Below are 15577 nucleotides of genomic sequence, written 5' to 3'. Positions count from 1 at the left end.
AAATTGGGGTTGAGAAAGTACAGAGGATTCACCCAATGACATGGAGTCTGAGTATGGCAGAATCAAGATACAAACCCCTGAATATTGGAATCCTAAAGAAGCAAGAGAAGGGCAAGGGCCTTCCATGAGTGTGAGGGTCCAGATGACTCTGGGCTATTAGGAAATTTACCCAGACTCGTGAAGGCAATGGGGAGTCGCCCTTAGCCTGAGCTTAAAGAGTCACTACCCTGGGAGAGCATCCCACAGTTATCTTCTGGGAGAGGAGAGAACACTTGTGTTTAAATGAAGTCATTTAAACTTCATGATATGAAGAAAACAAGAATAAAAAAAAGAAAGAAAGAAAAGGAGAATGAACCAGTTGAAGGAAAGAAGGGAGGGAGAGAGGTCTCCCTGGTGGCGCAAAGGGTTAAGCATGGCACTGTGACGCTGTCCACGGTCTCTGCAGCACGAGTTTGATCCTGAGTCAGCCAGGGAGCTACCCACATGGCACAGCAGATCTCTCCTGTCTGACTGGCTGTTCCCCTCAGCAGTGTATTTCAGTCAGTCTGCCTGTTCTGTTTCCCACTCTGTCTCTGGTGAATCCTCTCACCACCTACACCACTGGCCTGTACCCCAGTTCTTGTATGTGTAAATAAATACATCTAAAAAAAAGTTCTTGGTTATGAGCCTCTTGGGCTCTCCATTTTTAATGTTTCTAGGCTTGGCAATTCTCTCTTTTTGATCAACTTACTTCTCTGAATTTTGCTGTAACTGATTTTCTACTTTATTAAACAAATAATAAGTGTAGATTATGTTGTAAAAGAATCAAGCATGTACACATATAGTAGAAAAAAACGCATGAAGTTCCCCCATCACCATCCTCCACTGTCCCTTTGTATGGGTCAGAAAGACCACAGGGCAGGTTTTCTGATCCCATGCAGACCGGGTAAATGAGGAGGCAGAGCCCTCAATAGTTTTTGCAGGTCTTTTATTGGGATTACAAGGTACACGGCAGGCAGGGGTGCTGGGGGGCCGGGAGGCTAGCAGGCCTCCCAGCCCCCAGCAAGTCTTCACTCTATCTGGGCTCTCCGCCGTTCTCTGCTTCTACCTCGGCTTCTGTTCGTTACCGGCTTCTTGGCTTCTGCTGGCATCCCCGTGATGCTGCCCTTAAAAGCCCAGTCTCAGCCCAGGTGAATCCCATCTACCTATGCCCACACCCTATTCCAGGTGCCCGCCATCAGGCATGCATTCAGGACAAGGATCCATCATCTATCCTGATGGCGGGAGGGCAGAAAAGCCTGACATTTTTTCCTTACCCTACACCCTTCACATTACATGGTTCACCATAAAACCACATGGTTCACCATAAAAATAAATGTACTGGTAGATGGAAAGATTTAGAAAATAAGACCATTTCTGGGAGAAGAGTATTTGAGTGATTCTTATTTTTATGTGCTCCTGAATTAAATGGTGTTTTCTAAAATAAAAGCTCAGATGTTTCTTTTATAGTAATAAAGCCTTTCTTAAAGAGAGCACGGTCTTTGCAATCTCACGGACCTGGGTGTGGATTCTGCTGCCTTCTGTGGCTCTTGGGGGCTCCTTTGCCTCCTCACCTCTTTCCTCACCTGTAAAGGGTGCTTGTGACCGCCCTCCTCCTCTGCAGGGTTGTCATGAATGAAGTATGCGAACGCCTCTGACACATGATTGTCACTCACCAAATAAATGTCTTTCCAGTGAGAAGAAAATGCAGATTGTCCTGGGACCCCCCCCCCTTTCAAATCATTTTAAAATTTAAATGTGAAACATTCCACAGTCACAAAATTAGAAAAATACTGATACATGTGTGGGGGTGTGTAGGAAGAAAAAAGAAGGCTGTGTAAGAATAAAACTGTTAAAATAGGCTGCACAACTATGTGAATGTACTTAGTACCACTGAACTGCACACTTCAAGGTGGCTGAAATGATAAGTTTATGTTAAGGCTATTTGCCGCAGACCAGCACAGCAGTGAACGATGAGGCCGTCTCAGGGTTGAGAGACTGCGCAGGGTGGTCAGGGATTCGGTTAAAGAAATGACAAACAGACACACTTCAATAGAGAGTGTAAATCTGAGTGCATTTTTAATTAAGTTAGTGGCCAGTATATATATGTTTTTTCTAAAGGCATAGGATCGGTGAACATCAAAGAAATCAGCTTGCTCATAGGTTTAGCTTATCATTGACAGGGCAGTGATTTATGTCCAAAATACATCTGGACCTAGCCGCATTCCTAAGTAGACAGGCTATTAACTCTTTCTATATTCTTGTTGTACTAACTACTACTACTACTACTTACTCATGTTTACTCATAATTAATTGTCATGGGTGAATTTATATTATAATGCAGTTAATATCAAAGGTACTAAAGTTAAGCACATAATAGAAAGATTATTAAACCAACAATTCTATTATAACACAGTGTTTAGTAATGTTTCATTTGCATTAGCCTAATTATTAAATTACGTATGTTTTTTAATTAGCAATCAATGACTAGAAAAAGGAAAGATTTTAGAAAGACAGTTGTAGCAGAATAAAGTTTGTGGGCCTTGAGAAAGCAAGATAAGGTTCCAGGTGGTCAGCATTTCTTTTAATCATCTTTGTGGCAACTTCTGGTGGTCGTTATCTCTTGGCAGGCATTCGGCTTCTCTGCATCTTAGGGAGTTTGCTGTTCTCCCCCTGCACGCATGGTTCCTTGCCCACGCTGGACCTCAGGGACCATGGCAACAGCCATTAGCCCTGAAGGTCACTGCAGGGGGAGGTGCAGCACTATTCTACCACAAGCTATGTGGAGAGCGAGCCTCCTTCCTTTCCCACACGCTGAGCCCTTGACTTCCTTAGGTAAAGATGCAGTCACATTTCGTGTTTTCTTACAGTTTCAGTCTCAGTGTGTGCATTTTTCAGATGAAGTTATTTCTGCCTGTGTCAATTCCACTGTCCTAGTAAACACAGAGCAAAATGTAAGGTGGGAAGTATTTTTTGTCTGTATGTTTAAACAATACTAACTGAATTGTTTTGCACCTTTGACCATGGACATGAGCTGGTCTATATTCAGGGCAGCCATCTGGGGTAGAACGGAACAGAGGGAGACTCAGGGGATAGGGAGCAAGGGAGGACACAGGGCAGAGGAGACCCCTTTTGACTTCCTTCTCCGTGTACCTGGTTTTCAACCACTTCTCACATCTTTCATCACTGTCTTAACGAAAGTTGTATGGATATGTTGGCTCCCCACATGGAGACCACGCTGGGGGAAGAAATTTAGATGCTTGGGTGTTTGTGTCCTCTGCCAGTTATTTGCTCCCACCCCGTTTATGTGTCAGGGAAGTTAGAGCAGCTGCCATCTACCAGGGCCCTGCAGCTTACAGCATTCTCTCCTCCATGATTTGCACGTGTGTCTCTCAGTGACCTTTTAAGGTGGGTGTCATTATCCACCTTATAAATATGGAATCAGAATCCCAGTGAGACTAGTGATGTGCTGAAAGCCTCACTGCTGATATGTAGCAGAACTGGGGTCTTAATCTTCACCAGTTGGCTCTCTAAAGTCCATCACTTGTTTTAACTGGAGTATAAAACAAGAGGAAAATTAATGAAAATAAGGCAGTGAGGTTGGGCTAAATCAGTTGTTCCTCAATTCTGGCTGCATGTTGGCCTCTCCTGGGAAGCTTTTAAAAAGGTCACAGAAGCTCAGCTCTACTTCCAGGGATCCTAACTCAGGAGGTCATAATATGCTTTAAAATTCCCTGGGTAACTCTAAAGTACAAATGTGTTGAGAACCCCAGGTCTAGACCAGCCCATCTCAATAGAATTGTGTTAAATTGAAGATTTCAATTCAGTAGGTCCTGGGTGTGGACTGAGATGCTACTTTTCTAACAAGCTCCCCACCTGATGCTGCTGGTCCTTGGCCCAATGGTGAGGCTTGGAATGAGCTCTAGATTTCTGCCCCCTTCTAACATGCTATGACTGTGAGGAGAGTAGTTCTAAAGCACAGGTGTTCTATATCTACCAAGCATCCTGCATCGTTACATCCTATTTATGTTTATCTACTACAACTAAGCAGTATTTCTGTGGGTGGTCAAAATATGTGAAAACCAAACACCAAGAATGGTGTAACTTGTGACGTGATGAAGGGGTATGGCCTCTGCAGTGCGTCCAGATCCCAGCTCTGTTGCTTACTGGCTGTGTGAGTTTTTTAGGCAAGAAACAATCTCTGAAACCTAATTTCCTCAATTCCAGGTTGAGGGCAATTAAACCTGTTATCACATCGGGATAGGAGAGCATTGAATGGGTTAATATAGACAAAGTACTTTGCACCAATAGGTGCCCAATAAATAACTGCTGTTATCTTGCTAGACTTTGCCAACTTTTAGATTCTTGTGTACAATTCTATGCAGGTCAAGGGAAACTTGATCTGATGTCTTCTGCAAGAATCAGCAAACACAGAGCAATTGTGGAAAGTTCTGTGAAGGAAAAGAACAGGGCATTCTGAAAGAAAATGTTGAAGAGCATGTGACAATATCAGTTTTCGTTTTAAAAGAAACTTATTCTATGTATAGAATGGATTGGAGCAGAGCAAAAGGGAGAAGGATATACAGAAGTTTTGACAGCATTTCAGGCCCAATTGATGGCAGTGGGACTGGTCGAATCAAGATTGGGAGCAATAGTGGCAGGATGGGACCCATGGTAGGATCTCTCTGACTTGAGCAGACGGGTGAAGGAGAGAGTCCTGGAGCCCTCAGTGGCTTTTGCAGGCTTTTATTGATTTACCAGGCACAGGGCAGGCAGGGGCCAGGAGGCTGGCAGGCTTCCCAGCTCGCAGCAAGTCTTCACTATTTCTGGGCTCGGTGACGTTCTCTCGTGGCCTCTGCTTCTCTGCTGGTGGTACTCTTGCTCTTTCTTTCCCTCACTCTCTCTTTCACTCTTCTGTTCTGCTGGCGTCTCCGTGATGCTGCCCTTGTAAACTCAGTCTCTCAGCCCAGGTGTACCCACCTATGTATGCCCACACCCTACTCCAGGTGACCACCAGCAGGCATGAATTCAGGACCATAGGGTTCCATCATCAATCCTAATGGTGGAAAGGTAGAAAAGCCTGATACTTTTTTACAGAGCAAATTTCCCTTCATTTGCCTTAATTATCAAAATGTTGGCTTGTCATGTTACAGTTGTATATATTTTTCCATTTTAGTTAGTACAGAAGTCACCACATCGTCAACTGATAATTCTAACCAATTGTGTAGTTTCAGACCCACGACTTTCTTTCTGTCGGTGTTACTTAGTTGTTTGTTCACTCATTCATTGATTCTACAAAATAGTGGTGGTGGTAGCAGGAGCTGGAATCAATAGGCTCTTATATTCTTCCTTGTCCTGACAGTTGGGAATTCCAGGACAAATTAAAAGTATTCATAAATAAGAAAATGCAAGCATCAATCTAGTAGCAGAAACAGAAATTTCAATAATATAGAGAACTAGTTTTTCTATTTGTTAATAGCTCTTGATTCCCCTTTTCTCAGGCCAGCACGGCTCAGTACAAACATAACCATATTTCAAGAAGAGATTGCGTAAGTGAGGAAGGGTCAAGGTCTTAGGCCTCTCAAGCAAAACTACAGACAAAACTGGTCTTTTCTCAGGCACCATCCCCAGCTCAAAGCAGTGCATTAGAGGCAGCTGGATTCCTGATATCTGCTGGGTCAGTTATTCTAGAACTACCACTGATCAATAGAGTCTGTAGGGTAAGGAAACAGTATCAGGCTTTTCTGCCCTCCTGCCATTAGGATAGATGAGGGAATTCTATGGTCCTGAAAGCATGCCTGATGGCGGGCACCTGAAGTGGGTACACCTGGGCTGAGAGACTGAGTTTATAAGGGTGGCATCACAAGGATGCCAGCAGAAGCCGAGAAGCAGCAGAATGAGGAAGAGCAGAGAAGCAGAGAGAAGGCCAGAGATCCCAGATAGAATGAAGACTTGCTGGGGGCTAGGAGGATTGTCAGCCTCCTGGCCCCTTGGCATCCCTGCCTGCTGTACGCCTGGTAAATCCCAATAAAAGCCTGCAAAAGCCACTGAGGTCTCCAGGACTCTTTCCTCCTTTATCCCATCTGCGTGGGATCTTAGAAAACCTGCACTATGGCCCATCCTGCCCCTACAAGTCCAACTGGGATGATTTATGCACCTTAACTTTGGATTTAAATAGCTCAATAGTCTCGCAGAAATTAGTACTATAGAAATTAGAACTATAGGGCCTCTCTGGTAGTGCAAGGGGTTAAGCACTGCACTATGAAGCTATCCACAGGCTCTGCAGCATGAGTTCGATCCCCGGCCGGCCAGAGAGGGAAACTCACATGGTAAAGCAGACCTCTCCTGTCTTGCCCGCTACAGCCCTGTAAGGGCAGGAATGGACACAGTGCAGATTTTTTGATCCAGCAGACCAGGTAAAGGAGGAGTGAGAGAGTCCTGGAGCCCTTGGCGGCTTTTGCAGGCTTTTATTGGGATTTACCGGGTACCTGGCAGGTAGGGGTGCCAGGAGGCCGACTGGCCTCCCAGTCCCCACCAAGTCTTCACTCTTTCTGGGCTGTCCGGCGTTCTCTCGAGTTCTCTCTGCTTCTCTGCTCTCCTGGCTTCCCTGTGATGCCGCCCTTAAAAGCCCAGTCTTAGCCCAGGTGAATCCCATCTACATATGCCCACACCCTACTCCAGGTGCCCGCCATCAGGCATGGATTCAGGACAGCATGGTTCCGTCATTTATCCTAATGGCAGGAGGGCAGAAAAGACTGACACTTTTACCTTACTCTACATCCCCCCAGCAGTGTGTTTCAGTCTGCCTGTTCTGTTCCTCACCCTGTCTCTGGTGAATCCTCTCACCCCCCCCCGTCTCTGGCCTGTACCCCAGCTCTTGTATGCATAAATATTTAAAAAAACAACAACAAAAAAGAACTTAGAACTATATGTAGGGGCAGGAAGGACCAGTGAGCAGGTTTTCTATGATCCAGCAGACTGGGTGAAGGAGGAGTCAGAGTCCTCAGTGGTTTTTGCAGGTCTTTTATTGGGGTTTACCCGGTACACAGCAGGCAGGGGTGCTGGGGGGCTGGGAGGCTGAGAGGCCTCCCAGCCCTCAGCAAGTCTCCACTCTATCTGGGCTCTCCGGTGATATCGGCTTCTGCTCCTTTGCTTCTTTCTTGGCTTCTCTTTTGGCTTCTACTGACGTCCCCGTGACGCTGCTCTTAAAAGCCCAGTCTTAGCCCAGGTGAATCCCACCTACCTATGCCCACACCCTACTCCAGGTGCCTGCCATCAGGCATGCATTCAGGACCGCAAGGATCCATCATCTATCCTGATGGCGGGAGGGCAGAAAAGCCTGACATTTTTCCTACCCTACAGTCCACCCCCTCAGGGTTTTCTGCCATACAATCTACTTATATACAATTTTGTTTCTTAGCAAACAATGCAGCCATGGCCCACAAAAGCAAATACATCACAATATAACAGCAAAATACAACAGAACACAAATAAGTCCAGGCAGTGCCCCAAACTAGTGGCAAAAGACAATTATTGGTATCAGCAGATGAGCCACCAAATCCGCTGCCAAAGGCACTGCTCATACGAGGGAGGGGAATCACTCACAGCACCTACTGTAACACACCAGGAGCCGTCAGGCTTCCTGGACTTCTCTGGCTGTGGTCTCAGCCACAAGCCACACACCGCATCCACTCATCCATCCAGTGAGTGAGTGGATGCACTCCCTCTGGGATTGGGGATTCTCTACTCTTTGGGGGTAATCGCCAACCCTCAGGGTTTCTGTCTGCAGTCGCTCCAACACTCGGCTTTCATAGCCACCAATGCGACTCGCAGACCCCTGCACTCAGGCCAACCCACTGCACAAGCACAAGGGTCGAGGATCCAAACTCTACATTCGGCTTGGGCTCCACCCCAAGCCACGTTCCCCACCTGTCCCCCAAGGATGGGTTCCTCAGCTCCTCACCCTCACTCAAGTATGAGCAGGGCATCACCCACAGGTGATTTTACGAGACTCACAGGTCTTCAGCATACTTAGGCTGCTTAACAGCTGCTCAGGGCTTCCCAAACTTAGCATCAGCACCAGCTTTTGCCTTCTCAGTTGGCTTTTCTCTGCCTGGCTGCTGGGCATACACAGGCTGCTTTTGGCCATCAAGGCCCACTGGCCACCCCCAGATTCTCAAAAAAACATAATCTGCCAAGGTCCTCCGCCTTCTGGCGGGATTGTCAGCCCAAGTCCATCAGTCCAAGTCTGTTGGCCTCTCCCTGCATCAGCACTGGTAAGCTCCAAATCATGCTCCTCTCTTCCCCGATGATTCTTGCTGCCTCAGGGGTCTTTGGCTGGTCCTTTCGGGTGTCATTGGCTGGTCCTCCCGGGCGTCTCCCCCTCCAGGTGTGGTCTTATCCCGCCCATAGCTCCCGGAACTTGTCCACCCTCTGTGCCACCATGGTGCCTCCAGCGCTGTCACAGCCTCACACAGTCTGTTACTCCTTAGTCCCTCCAGGTCTTCGGAGGACTCCATACCTGTCTGCATGGATCATCTTGCCGACTGTAGGGTAAAGAAAATATCAGGCTTTTCTGCCCACCCGCCATCAGGATAGATGATGGATCCTTGTCCCGAATGCATGCCTGATGGCGTGCACCTGGAATAGGGTGTGGGCATAGGTAGATGGGATTCAGCTGAGCTAAGACTGTGCTTTTAAGGGCGGCGTCACGGGGGGACAGCAGCAGCAGCAGCCGAAGCCGAAGCCGAAAGAGAAGCCGAGAAGCAGCAGAACGAACGCTAGAGAGCCCAGATAGAGTGAAGACTTGCTGGGGGCTGGGAGGCCTGCCAGCCTCCCAGCCCCCCAGCCAGCACCCCTGCCTGCCATATGCCTGGTGAACCCCAAATAAAAAAGCTGCAAAAACTACTGAGGACTCTGACTCCTCCTTTACCCAGTCTGCATGGGATCAGAAAACCTGCACTGTGGTCCAGTTCTGCCCCTTACACCGACTTACGCCAATTGCAGGGGGCAGGAATGGACACGATGCAGGTTTTCTGATCCAGCAGACTGGGTAAAGTAGGAGTCAGAGTCCTCAGTGGTTTTTTGCAGGTTTTTATTGGGATTACCTGGTACATAGCAGGCAGGGGTGCTGGGGGGCCGGGAGGCTACCAGGCCTCCCAGCCCCCAGCAAGTCTTCACTCTATCTGGGCTCTCTGGAGTTCTCTCTGCTTCTCTTCTTCTTTTGGCTTCTGCTCGTTCTTGGCGTTCCCATGACGCCGCCCTTAAAAGCCCAGTCTTAGCCCAGGTGAATCCCATCTACCTATGGCCACACCCTACTCCAGGTGCCCGCCATCAGGCACGCATTCAGGACTGCAAGGATCCATCATCTATCCTGATGGCAGGAGGGCAGAAAAGCCTGACATTTTTCCTTACCCTACAGCCCCCCATCCCCCCCCGCCCCACACCCCTACCTACTGTGTACCTGGTAAATCCCAATAAAAGCCTCCAGGGGCCACCGAGGGCTCCAGGACTCTCCTTCACCAGTCTGCTCAGGTCATAGAAATCCTGCATTGTCCCTTCCTGCTTCTACAGGAGTCATCAAGAAAATACTTAGTCTTTCTCTGGAACCACCTTCAGTTTTCTAACTGCAATGGACATACCATCAACTTTTTTTTTTTTTTTAAGATTTATTTATACAAGCACTGGGTACAGTCAGAAGCACGGGAGGGTGAGAGAATTCACCAGAGCCAGAGCGGGGAACAGAACAGGCAGACTGACGAAGTACACTGCTGAGGGGAGCAGCGGGTGCGGCAGGAGAGATCTGTCACACCATGTGGGACCCTCGCCGGTGGCCAGGGATCTAACCGGCGCTGCAGAGGCTGCGGGCAGCTTCGCAGCCCAGTGCTCAAGCACTGTGCCACCAGGGGAGGCACTTACCCTCAACTCTTGAGGTGAATGGACCTTAGAGTGAAGTCTTTTAAAGGCTTAAGGCAGATGTTTTCTGCTGACCTTAAATGGGCAATGCATTCTTGATCTTGTTTCATAAAATGAGGCTGCATCTTTTTTCTCCTTTTTTTTTTTTTTTTTTGTCTACCAAGAAGATTAAGGCTATTATTGTTCTGTCTTCAGTGCAGGTATGCATATACAATGCCATATTATAACCTAGGCAGCTAGAGGATAGATTTGTGCTCCGTAATCACTATCTGTGCATCAAATATGCATCCAGAAAGATTATTAGGACCCCAAATTATGAATACTAGAAGAATTGCCTCTTCTTCAATTCAGTCTCACTTTGAGGGTCTTCACTGGGGCTAGAGAATCAGTTTCTACGTTACTGGAAAGGATGCCACGAACTTTCATGTGGTGCTTGTTTGGTATCACAAGCTGCTGGTCTTCACAAAAGAGACCCAGACTCCAGCTTTCCCAGGGTTGCAGTGCCCATTTCTTTGCATTTATCCACAATTGCCTGCCTGACTAGTCCATCAACTGATATATTGAAATCTGGCAATTACCCAGATATGGATTAAATGGTCATCTACTGTACCAAAGACAGAAGTCTGATTGCTCTTTAAGGTTTGCTCTGGTCAGTCCTGAGCTGGGCAAAAAGTGAGTGTCATTTTTGGGATTGAAGCCCACTTTTCAAACATGGCACTAGTTTTTCTTTACATTCTTCTCATCTCTCACTGCTCTAATTTACTGCTGGGTCATCCATCTTATTAATAAGCACAAGTGTTATCATACCTGCTGTCTTTGCCAATATTACATGTTCTCTTGTGTGTCCTCCTTTCTCAAATATTGTTTCAAATTCTCTCCCCTTTTCTTGCAGAGGTTACCAGTGCAGCCAAATCAGCTTGAGAAGCACCATCACTCATATTCAGGACAAAAATTCTCGTGGCCAGTTGCATTTGGAATTGTGAGATGCTTCTTTTCTATTTCAAAATAGGCCTGACCACTTCTACTGTTTTACTCTTGTCTCATTTTTCTTAACTTGTGTCTAAGGTCCAAGACTGGTCCCAGGTTTTTTTCCCTTTAGTTTCTCTTTCATATTTCTCCAGTATCCTTTTGTCAGGAATTCTGGTCAGATAGGACATTTGTCCTCCAATGTTGGACTTGCCCAATAAACACAACATTTATATGTTCTTTTCCAGAAGCATCTGATGGTACCACCACAGGTTTAGGTTTGTGTATTTCTTCTCCCTCCTCCATCATTTCTTGGACACCTTCATCTGGGGGCTTCCTTTTCCCAAGAACCACCCCCTGGCTCTGCTTCACTGATTTCTTCTTTGTACCACTATGATGCTTTTCTTCTTTTTTATTTAAAGATTTATTTACTTATGCATAGAAGAACTGGGGTATAGGCCAGGGGGTAAGAGCATTCACCAGAACTGAGGTGCAGAGGTGTAGGGGCAGGAAGGATAGAGCACAGTGCAGGTTTTCTGATCCAGCAGACTGGGTGAAGGAGGAGTGTAAAGTCAGGAATGGACCACTGTGCAGGTTTTCTGATCCCATGCAGACCGGGTAAAGGAGGAGTCAGAGTCCTCAGTGGTTTTGCAGGTCTTTTATTGGGGTTCACCAGGCATATGGCAGGCAGGGGGGCTGGGAGGCTGGCAGTCCTCCCAGCCCCCAGCAAATCTTCACTCTCTCTGGGCTCTCTGGCGTTCTCTGCTTCTGCTTTGCTTCTCTCTCGGCTTCTCTCCAGCTTCTCTTTCGACTTCTGCTGCTGGCGCTGGCGTCCCCATGATGCCACCCTTAAAAAGCACAGTCTTAGCGCAGGTGTACCCACTTCAGGTGCCCGCCATCAGGCATGCATTCAGGATCACAGGGTTCCCTCATCTATCCTGATGGCGGGAGGGCAGAAAAGCCTGATTTTTTACCTTACCCAACAAGGAGTCAGAGTCCTCAGTGTTTTTTTGCAGGTCTTTTATTGGGGTTCAGTGGGTACGTGGCAGGCAGGGGTGCTGGGAGGCTGGCAGTCCTCCCAGCCCCCAGCAAATCTTCACTCTATCTGGGCTCTCTGGCGTTCTCTCTGCTTCTCTTCTTCTTTCAGCTTCCGTTTGTTCTTGGCATCTACTGGCATCCCCGTGACACTGCCCTTAAAAGCACACTCTTAGCCCAGGTGAATCCCATCTACCTATGCCCACACCCTACTCCAGGTGCCTGCCATCAGGCATGCATTCAGGACCGCAAGGATCCATCATCTATCCTGATGGTGGGAGGGCAGAAAACCCTGACATTTTTCCTTAGCCTACTAGGGGGCAAGAGGATTCACCAGAAAGAGTTGGGGAGCATAAAAGGTGGATTTACTGAAATACACTGCTGAGGGCTGCAGTAGGCGAGATAGGAGAGGTCTGCTGCGCCATGTGGGTTAGCTCCCTGGCCGGGCATCGAACTCAGGCCACAGTGGTGATAGTATGATAGCACTGTGGATTAACCCCTACACCAGTGGGGAGGCCTGCACCACCATGATTCTGCTGCGGACATTTTTGTCTCTCCATTTTCTACAACAGGTTCTGAAAGTTGCATGCTAACAGCTGAATTTGAACCTTAACACAATGACTGTTCCTCTTGAGGTTTCCCAGGTGTGGAAGGGCCTCCTGTGTTATTGCTGGATCTGTGATTGTTGGCAGCTGTGCCAGCTGGGGGTGGTGGTGGTGGCTGGGCTGGGCTGGGCCTTGCAGGAAGGGCAATACAAATTTGGTGGCATGGATGTGCACACAAAGCATTGGTGTTGATGTCAAGTTGCTGGCTGAAGGCCCCACTGAGGTGATCATGCTGGGCCTTAGTTGGTAGCTGCTGCTACCTGGGCTCACAGTCTTCCATGTCTACCTGGTTCTCTGTTATTGCCACTGCTGTGGGGGAAGATGTGTGTGTGCGTGCGTGAGATGAAAACTGGACAACAAATGGAACCAGTGGGGACAGGGCTGGAAGGAGGAGGTGGCATGGATGCAAGGAAGCAGCCGGGCAGAAGGGCCAGGGGCAGGCTATGATCTTTGGTGTTGCAGTGGCAGCTCATGTCTCACCATGTGCGAACGAGGTAAAAGGTGGGGGCATTTCTGCCCTCTTTTTGTGTCACAGTAAAAACAGTTAGAAACAGGTCTTCAAATGTTGAAAGTTAGAAAACTTGGAACCAGAGAGATCAACTGATCAAACCTAAGTCACACTGCTGGGCACTTGGCAAGTGCCAAGAATCTGAAGTTAGATATGAAGAAAAGTTCCCTGGGATGGGATCCTAGAAAGTTGCAGGATTCTGCTGCTAAGACAGAAGCATTAATTTGAATATGTTGGTAGAACCCGAGAGTCTGAGGAGAATCCGGGATGGCTGACCCCTCTCAAGTTTCCCATAACTACAGTTACTCAGATCATAGTGAGGGCACCACCCTCTTAATCCTCTGAATCTGAAGGACTCAGGGAAAACAAGATCAGTTCCTCACAGAAATATTGAGAACTCCTCATCTCAACTTTGGCTTTTTAAAATATAAAAAAAAAACCAATAATATACACCCAGGTTCATGCCACCCAGAGTTAATGGCTATTAATATTTTCTTCCAGGATATTTTAAAAACTTTTTCCTTTAGAATGGCTCAGGCATCCTAAAACATCCTAAAATGGTAAAATCTACCATCTTTTTTGACAGACTGGATTTCTGTAAAATTAGAATAGTGGATTAGGGCAAGAAAGAAATATATTTCTCATTAAAAAATGTGGTACAGGGCCTCCCCGGTGGCGCAGAGGTTGAGCGCTGGGCTGCGAAGCTGCCCGCAGCCTCTGCAGCGCCAGTTCAATCCCCGGCTGCCAGAGAAGTCCCACATGGCATGCAGACCTCTCCTGCCGCCCGCTGCTCCCCTCAGCAGTGTACTTTGGTCCTTCTGCCTGCTCTGCTCCCTGCTCTGGCTCTGGTGAATTCTCTCGCCCTCCCGCGCTTCTGACTGTACCCAGTGCTTGTATACATAAATAAAATAAAATAAAAAAGTGGTACATGAGTGGAACATGTGATAGGTTTTGACATGCCTACCATGATGTCTTAAATAACACTTGCAATTTAAATTATATAAAAAGACATTCAATTTACCTAAGTTTTTTGCTTATTTTTATTTCCTTTTAAAATGGAATAACCCTGGGGGTTTTTGTTTATTTTCTGGCAGAAAACGCTTGGTTTCCAAATGTCAGAGAGTAAAACAAGTTTATAGATTTTCAGTGACAGAGATTAAAGGGAACTAAAAACAATTTTGGAAAGTAGTTCAGATTTTTGTTGCCTAAAACTTTATTTTCATTTGTTAAATTCTAGAAACATCTGTAAATTGGGAGGAGGCCTAAATTCTAAAATCAGCGCTACCACGAATGTACTGTATAACTAGCGGCCATCACTTTACCTCTTTGAGTGGAAAAATCAAACATTTTATGTTTCTGAAATAAGTTGATTACACTATGCTCACCTTCTTGCTCTCTTGTTAACAGCTTTGCCCTTTGGTACCTTGTTGGACCAATTGGTCCTAACTTCCTTCATCACATATAAGATGGGTAAGATACAGTCAAGAAGTACTACTGACAAGCTAGCTAGTTTACACATAATACAAACTGTAGGGTGCCATGTGTCCACCCGGCAGCCACATCTGGACTCGCTCTGCCCGAGGGTTCCAGTCCACCTTCTCCTGGTCCTAGTTTCCCTCCATAGATCTCTCTATATGCTGGCTTCAAATATAACATTCTTGGTGACAAGAATTGCAATTTCTACTCACTTACCAACAAAGCGTTATGTTATAAACTCTGTCTATTTTTCAGGGCAACTTTTTTTCACCTTTATTTGAAGAGCTGACCTTGGTCAGTTTAGTATCCCACTTAAAAACAAACAACTCTGGGCCTCCCTGGTGGCACAGTGGTTGAGTGCTGGGTTGCAAAGCTGCCCGCAGCCTCTGCAGCACTGGTTCCATCCCGTGCTGCCGGGCGAGGGCCCCACATGGCGCACAGACCTCTCCTGCCGCCTACTGCTCCTCTCAGCAGTGTGCTTTGTCAGTCTGCCTTTTCTGCTCCCCGCTCTGGCTCTGGTGAATTCTCTCACCCTCCCGTGCTTCTGACTGTACCCAGTGCTTGTATAAATAAATAAATCTTAAAAAAAAAATAAAAACAACTCAAACCGTCATTCCCACCTGGCACGGCTGTAATGCCATCAGGCTACTAAGGGGAGCAGGCGTTAGTCCTCACTAAGCATTTGGGACTAATCTGAATTAAAAGTTTAGGGTTTGGGATTGACCATGATTGGGTCATTCTGGCTCAAAGCGAGTACTCTGGACACCAGCGAGGATTCTTTGACTCCATAAAGGGGAAAAGTACTATTCTTCCAAAGGGGCTGGCCCGGTCAGAAAAAAAGAACAGCTCATGGCAAGACCTACAACACCGATGACAGCCCATGGTTCAGGGAATGAGTCTGAACCCCAGTGCTGCACCCCACTGACCCATGCCAGGACCTTGGAACAAATGACTATTTCCTCATGTGGAAAGAGTGAGAGCATGAGCCTGAGGTAGTGTTGAAGCCTCACTGGACACAGTTGGTGCCAAATAAACGTGCATTGTTAGACTCAGA

At 47.0% G+C, this 15577-nt stretch overlaps 1 pseudogene; it reads right to left on the bottom strand.

Moving 5' to 3' along the window:
- Positions 1-9609: 9609 nt before the first annotated feature.
- On the bottom strand, positions 9610-12537 carry LOC119256897 (eukaryotic peptide chain release factor GTP-binding subunit ERF3A-like; annotated as a pseudogene).
- Positions 12538-15577: the final 3040 nt, after the last annotated feature.

This window comes from Talpa occidentalis, unplaced genomic scaffold, assembly GCF_014898055.3.
Source record: "Talpa occidentalis isolate TD23 unplaced genomic scaffold, MPIMG_talOcc4v2.1 talOcc4.4, whole genome shotgun sequence".
NCBI lineage: Eukaryota > Metazoa > Chordata > Mammalia > Eulipotyphla > Talpidae > Talpa > Talpa occidentalis.
This window is presented reverse-complemented; position numbering and strand designations above follow the sequence as displayed.